At 42.3% G+C, this 6,735-nt stretch overlaps 1 long non-coding RNA gene across 1 annotated transcript; it reads right to left on the bottom strand.

Moving 5' to 3' along the window:
- Positions 1-854: 854 nt before the first annotated feature.
- Positions 855-6,522, bottom strand: LOC127526968 (uncharacterized). Its single transcript, XR_007934334.1, has 2 exons — positions 6,436-6,522; positions 855-950 (listed from the first exon to the last, which is right to left on the bottom strand). It is a non-coding gene; the product is annotated as an uncharacterized LOC127526968 (long non-coding RNA).
- Positions 6,523-6,735: the final 213 nt, after the last annotated feature.

The raw sequence follows: 6,735 nt of genomic DNA, 5'->3' as shown, positions 1-6,735 counted from the left end.
CCAATTCACTAAACACATTACAAAATGAAGCTGCAGCTTCAAACTCTACTGATTTCTGCTCAACTGACAAGTCTAACTTACTAAGGCCATGGCAAACTTTGAATTGAGTAAGCCACCCACTTGAAAATGAACACTGACTCTCAAAATTTTAAATCAAAAAATATCAACTGACTGTATTATAGACAAATAAAAAATAGATGAGGTTAGATTGTATATTTAAACACATGGGTGAGGTAGACAAGCATTTGGTGCACAATTTGTGGCTTTACACATGGGGCACATGTGCGTGGCACACCAAGTTTAAACTTAGAACTTCACAAAATCTATTTTATTTTAAGAATTTTTTTTTTTTTTTTTGCAGGTTGCTTGAGAGTGAGTTCCGATTAATGGAGAGTCTACTTTAGTTCTTTTGCCATTAAATTCACATTTGGGATTGTGATATTTTGTAAATAAAATAAGCAGAGAAAATAATTTTTTAGATGAAAACACCTTAATAAAACTGGTTCCGTAAAGCGCTTTGAGCATGGGAAATGAGCTATATAAACAAACATTATTTTTATTATTAAAGGTACAGTACATTCCTAAAATAAATGTAGAAAAGTTTATGGTTAAAAAGCACAAAAAACAAGCTCAGTTGCAATGTTTTCCTACATTTTACAAGATAATTTTTGGAAAGGATAATATATAAAAGGGACTCGGTTCTGTTGGGCCCTTGACCAAAGCCCTTAACCTGCAATTGCTGAGCACTTTGAGTAGTGAGGAAAGCGCTATATAAATGAAAAGAATTGTAATTAGTATAATTATATGAATTAGATTAAGTCATACTTGTCTTAAATTTCATATACAGTATACAGTATATATATTGTCACACACGTGCGAGTTGGAGGCAGTCAAAGAGCCTAAAGGTGAGTGAATTATCGCAAGACAAAGGGTCATCACGTGGTACTTACCTGAATCTCTTTCCCTCTACAGAAAATCAGAAGAAATGTAAAGATCTCCATTTCCGGTTTCAAAATGGCCGTTATGATGTCACTTCCGGTCAATTACGATGATGCCACGTCCGGTTCCACAATCCTTCACTTCCGTCAACTTCTGTTGACGTTGGTTCCGCTTCCTGTCTTCAGTCGTCACATCCCACCAACCAGTTCCTGTCTTTTGTCTTCAGTAAAATGTTCTATGTACTGAAAAAGTCTCTAGAATCAGTTTCTTTATTATTGTCTGGATAACAATATACGGGGATGGTCCCCAAATCTTTATTTGTTTTATTTGGAGTTATTTTCTTCAAGACTGATATCTCACATTTGGCGTAGTCGGCAGGATTGTTTTTTCAATGTTTAGAAGATGTCAGAAGAACAGGACCTCAACACAGTCTTGAGTACCATTATGGGCGATCTCCGCACCTTGAAAATACAGATGGGCGAAACGCGGACCCAACTAGCGGAAGCCGAGGCTCGCTCCATCACTGGTGTATGGACGGAGGTCGCTTGGTCACAGCCCATTCAGTTGACGACACTGACTGAATCGGATGATATTGAAACTGCTAAGCGGAACGCATGGCCGAGTTTGGAATGGGCGTACCAACTGGCTCCCTATCTGAAGGGGACGGCGCAGAGAGTTTATTATGACTTAACTGAGGAGCAGGCTGCTGATTACGACACTCCAAAACTGGAGGTCTTCAAACGCTACAGCGTATCTCTGGAACAGCAGGCGAGAGAATGGAGGGAGTGGCAATTTGATCCTGAGAGGCCGTTAAGAACCCAGGGCTTTGAAGCTTGGGGAAAAGTCTGTCGCTGGCTAAGGCCAGATATTAATTCCTCTCACAAGATGGCCAAGGTCATAGCATGTGAGACATTTGTGCATGCCCTCATTGACCATATCGTCCAGCAAGTCCAGAAACATAATTTTGAGGACATGGATTTCTTGATAAAAACCACAGAGCGTCATTGGGCGGCGTGTAAATCGGGGCAGTCAGAACGGTTTTCTCGTCGAACCCAACAGGTACGTGGGGCAGCCCCTGAGCCCACCCGACAAACTTCCGAACCTGCCGTCCATAAAAGAGACAGACCAGCCCAACTGTACCTACGAGGCCATGGATTGTTCATTAGTAAAGGGAGAAAGGTATTGTGCCACAGTGACTAACCCTTTGTCTCTTCCATATAAAGGGGCAGTTACTATAAATGGCAGGAAGGTAAGGGCAATGTATGATTCCAGGAGTAACATTTCTATTGTTGCTGTCCATTTCGTTTTACAGCAACAGTGGACTAAAATTAAAACTAGTCTAAAATGTATTCATGGGGACATCCAGTATTATAAAACTGCCAGATGTGTGGTGTCTGTGAATCAGAAGTTAACAAGTATGGCTATGACTGTATTACCGGATCCCCCTTTTCCAGTCATCTTAGGAAGGGATTGGAATAAAATTACCAGCGGTAACAACGTAACTGTACCTAAGAAGTATTTGGGCTTAGTTGTAGCAAGGCTACATAATGGACAGTCGTGTTAGCCTTCTGGATTGTTCCGTCACTTTATAATATTGGCTGGGAGAGTGTTTTAAATAGCACTTCAGGCACCTTTGGTGACGCCCCGGTCTGGAAGGATCCCGCCCGAGTAAATTTTCCAGCTGCCTGTTGCTGGCATGAGGTTCCCATGACAACCGTGAGGGGCAAGGATTTTCGGCGGAAAACTTTTTCTTTTTAAGGGGAATGGCGGAACAAGTAGGGAGATAAAAAGAAAGGATAAGACTGAAGGCATCGCAGCGACTATCCACGCTCTAAGAACTATTCAGGATTTTACTTCACCCAGGGACGTCTGCTATTCATGGGTGGCCACCCCGAAGAAATATTCAAGGACGATTCCCCGACAAGAGGCCAGGGTCTGGTGTTCTCCGGGTGCTCCCGTCTGGTGAGTCGGATTCCTGAGTTTAATTCTTTGTGATAGTCCGCGGAGAAGCCGTTCCGCAAAAGAACGAGTGTGTTTCCTGCCTTCACGGAGGAACTAAACTACAGTGTTTCTTGCTTTCCTATATTTTGGACTAAGTGAAATCTAATCTTTTGCATTCTCAAAGAACAGTTTTTCTTCTTATTTACTTTTTTTCTTTTTTTTGTCTGTGTCAAACCGGGGGTTAGTATTTGGGCGCTAGGGAGGGCGTCTGGGGAAGGGGTTCACTAAGGGGCACTCAGGCACCAGTCAAGTTAATGTAACAGCAACTGTTAATATATTTTTTCTGTTCCACTTCCTGTTATGTTTTATTTGCTGCAAATTATTAAGAAGGGAATCGTGGCAAGAGGGGACGAGGACCGAATATGGTTGTGCTATTATGCTTTCAAACATCGTCCACCCCCTGTACGGGTTGTGAAGTGTAGGAATCGCGTTCCCATATTGTGCGGTTGCTACATAGTAATGGAGAATACTGCTCCGATTGCCTCCACGCCATGTCCCACAGTACCACAGACCAATATGGGTATCCAATGCAAAGAAACCAATGTCCCATCGTCCTCTGTGGGAGCTAGTACAGTTAACATGGAGGATGTGGAGGCAGAAGCTCCTACCATTAAGGTCAAACGAGACCCTGTTCAAGAATTAACTGCCCAATTCCTATTAACACCGTCATCTTTTAAAAGAGAACAATGGAACGATGATTCCTTAAAATTCGCTAGGAATGCAGTAGTATCTACCGAGGGATATACAAACCTAGATCCCATGCCACCGATGCCATTCTTTGTAATTAAAAATGAATTATTATATAGAGTGGGAGATCACGGGGGTGAAGTGCGAGCATTACTGTTGATTCCACGCACTTTTCGGTGAAAAGTGTGTGAATTGGCACATTCTCACCTTCTAGGAGCCCATTTAGGCTCCGATAAAACATTGTAGAGAATAAAAGTCCGATTTTATTGGCCGGGAGTTAATGAGGAGGGGAGGTCCGGCGATTTTGCACTTCCTGTCCCTAGTGCCAACTTCACCAGATTCCAAGAAGGACTAGAGCTCCTCTTGTTCCTCTTCCCCTTATTGATATCCCTTTTGAGCGAGTAGGAATTGATCTCGTAGAACCCCTAAAACCCTCGTTAAAGGACTTTAAATATATGTTAGTCCTAGTGGATTATGCCACTCACTTCCCTGAAACTGTTCCTTTGTGCTCAGCTAATACTAAAAAATATTGCACGGGAGTTAGTAGGGATATCGCTCATGTTGGGATCCCCAAAGAGGTTTTAACGGACCAAGGGAATTCCTTCACTTTGGAAACGTTCAGGGAAGTTGACAAATTACTCAGAATAAAACATTTGAAAACGTCTGTCTACCATCCCCAAACTGATGAGCTGGTAGAACGTTTTAATCAAATGTTAAAACAGATGTTACACAAAGTAGTTAACGAGGATGGAAGAAACTGGGATCAGTTGCTTCCTCTCATTTTGTTTGCTTATCGGGAAGTTCCTCAGACCCCTACGGGGGTTTCTCCTTTTGAATAGTTGTATGGAAGACAACCCAGAGAGCTTTTGGATATGCTAAAAGAAGGATGGGAAGAAGAGGTCCTCCCTACTTCAAACATTCTTGAATATATCACGCAATTACGTGATAGATTGGAGAAAATTAGACCTATTCTAAAAGAGAATTTGGAGAAAGCACAAGCAGCGCAGTCACTTTATTACAATAGAAATACCACCATTCGGGAATTTGTCCTGGGTGATCGTGTTATGGTATTAGTCTCAACTTCTCATTCAAAGTTGTTAGCACATTGGCAAGGCCCTTATGAAATTAAGGAAAAGAAAGGACTCGTTGACTATTTGGTTAAACAACCTAATCGTCGACCAAGTGAGCAAATTTATCATATTAATTTGCTGAAACCATGGAAGGAAAGAGATCTTGATCTCTACTCCGGACAGCCTAGTTCGCTTTTTATGTCATGTGCCCATCTTAATTTTGGTCCCAATTTGACGTATGAACAACGACAAGATCTTGAAATGGCTATCTTGTCTGTACCCAAAGTTGTGGATGAAGTACCAGGACAAACTGAGCTGATTGTTCATGATATCATTACTGATCCTGGAGTGATTGTCAGAGAGAGACCCTATGGGTTCCCGGAAGCAAAGAAAGCGGAAGTAGAGTTGGAGATTAGACGAATGCTAGAATTAGGGGTTATTGAAGAAAGTTATAGCCCTTGGTCTAGTCCAATTGTCTTAGTTTCTAAACCTGATGGGTCATGGAGGTTTTGTAATGACTTTCGTTGACTTAATCAGGTCTCTAAATTTGATGCGTATCCCATGCCATGAGTGGATGATTTACTCGATCGGCTGGGGATCGGCTCAATTCCTAACTACTCTTGACATGACAAAAGGGTATTGGCAAATTCCCTTAATGGATTCCGCTAAAGAAAAAAACACTTTTAGTACACCCAGTGGACATTGGCAATACAGGGTCCTTCCTTTTGGTTTTCACGGGGCACCAGATACTTTTCAACATCTGGTAGACACACTGCTACGGCCCCACAATTCATATTATGCCGCCTACCTGGATGATGTAGTCATTTATTTTGGCACATGGAAGGATCATGTATGGCAGGTTCAAACAATACTCTGCATGCTAGCATCAGCAGGGCTTTGTATTAATCCGAAGAAATGTTTTTTCGTATTAAAGGAAGCCAAATATTTAGGCTACCTAGTAGGTGGTGTTGAACCACAATGTAATAAAATTGATGGCATCAAGAATTGACCCCGTCCGATAAATAAGCGGCAAGTACAAGCATTTTTGAATTGGCAGGTTACTATCGACGTTTTGTACCGCATTTCTGTGAAATTGCTATGCCCTTATCTAATTTAACAAGGAAACAAGCACCTTTAAAAGTGGTATGGGATGATTCGGTTGATAAAGCATTCAGTGACTTAAAATTGGCCCTTACGTCAGCACCTTTATTGAAATCTCCTGACTTTTCTATTCCTTTTATTCTCCAGACCGACGCATAAGCCACAGGATTGGGTGCTGTGCTGAGCCAATGCGTCGACGGTGCTGAACACCCCATTATGTATCTAAGCCGGAAACTGCTGGACCAGGAGACCAAGTATGCTGCGGTGGAGCAAGAAGCCTTGGTGATTAAGTGGGCTATCACGTCATTGAGGTACTACCTATTGGGGCTTGAATTTACTCTGGTGACAGATCATGCCGCTTTGCAGTGGATGTCTCTTCATCGGGAGTCTAATCCTCGTGTCACTAGGTGGTTTTTAGATCTTCAACCTTATCGTTTTAGTGTCACTTATCATAGAGGTTCCTTACAGGCCAACGCAGATGCTTTCTCCCGTGTCCACGACCTCTTGGTGCAGGTCACCCGACCTGATAGATCTAGGCTGGGGGGGGTCATGTCACACACGTGTGAGATGGAGGCAGTCAAAGAGCCTAACGGTGAGTGAATTGTCGTGAGACAAAGGATCATCACGTGGTACTTACCTGAATCTCTTTCTCTCTACAGAAAATCAGAAGAAAAGTAAAGATCTCCATTTACGGTTTCAAAATGGCTGCAATGACGTCACTTCCAGTCTGTTACGATGACATCACTTCCGGTTCCACAATCCTTCATTTCCATCGACTTCTGATGACGTTGGTTCCGCTTCCTGTCTCCAATTGTCACATCCAGCCAACCAGTTCCTGTCCCATCATTCCTTGTACTATAAAAACGCCATTTTGTCTTCAGTAAAATGTTCTATGTACTGAAAAAGTGTCTAGAATCAGTTTCTTTATTATTGTCTG

Source organism: Erpetoichthys calabaricus, chromosome 3 (assembly GCF_900747795.2).
Source record: "Erpetoichthys calabaricus chromosome 3, fErpCal1.3, whole genome shotgun sequence".
Classification (NCBI taxonomy): domain Eukaryota; kingdom Metazoa; phylum Chordata; class Cladistia; order Polypteriformes; family Polypteridae; genus Erpetoichthys; species Erpetoichthys calabaricus.
This window is presented reverse-complemented; position numbering and strand designations above follow the sequence as displayed.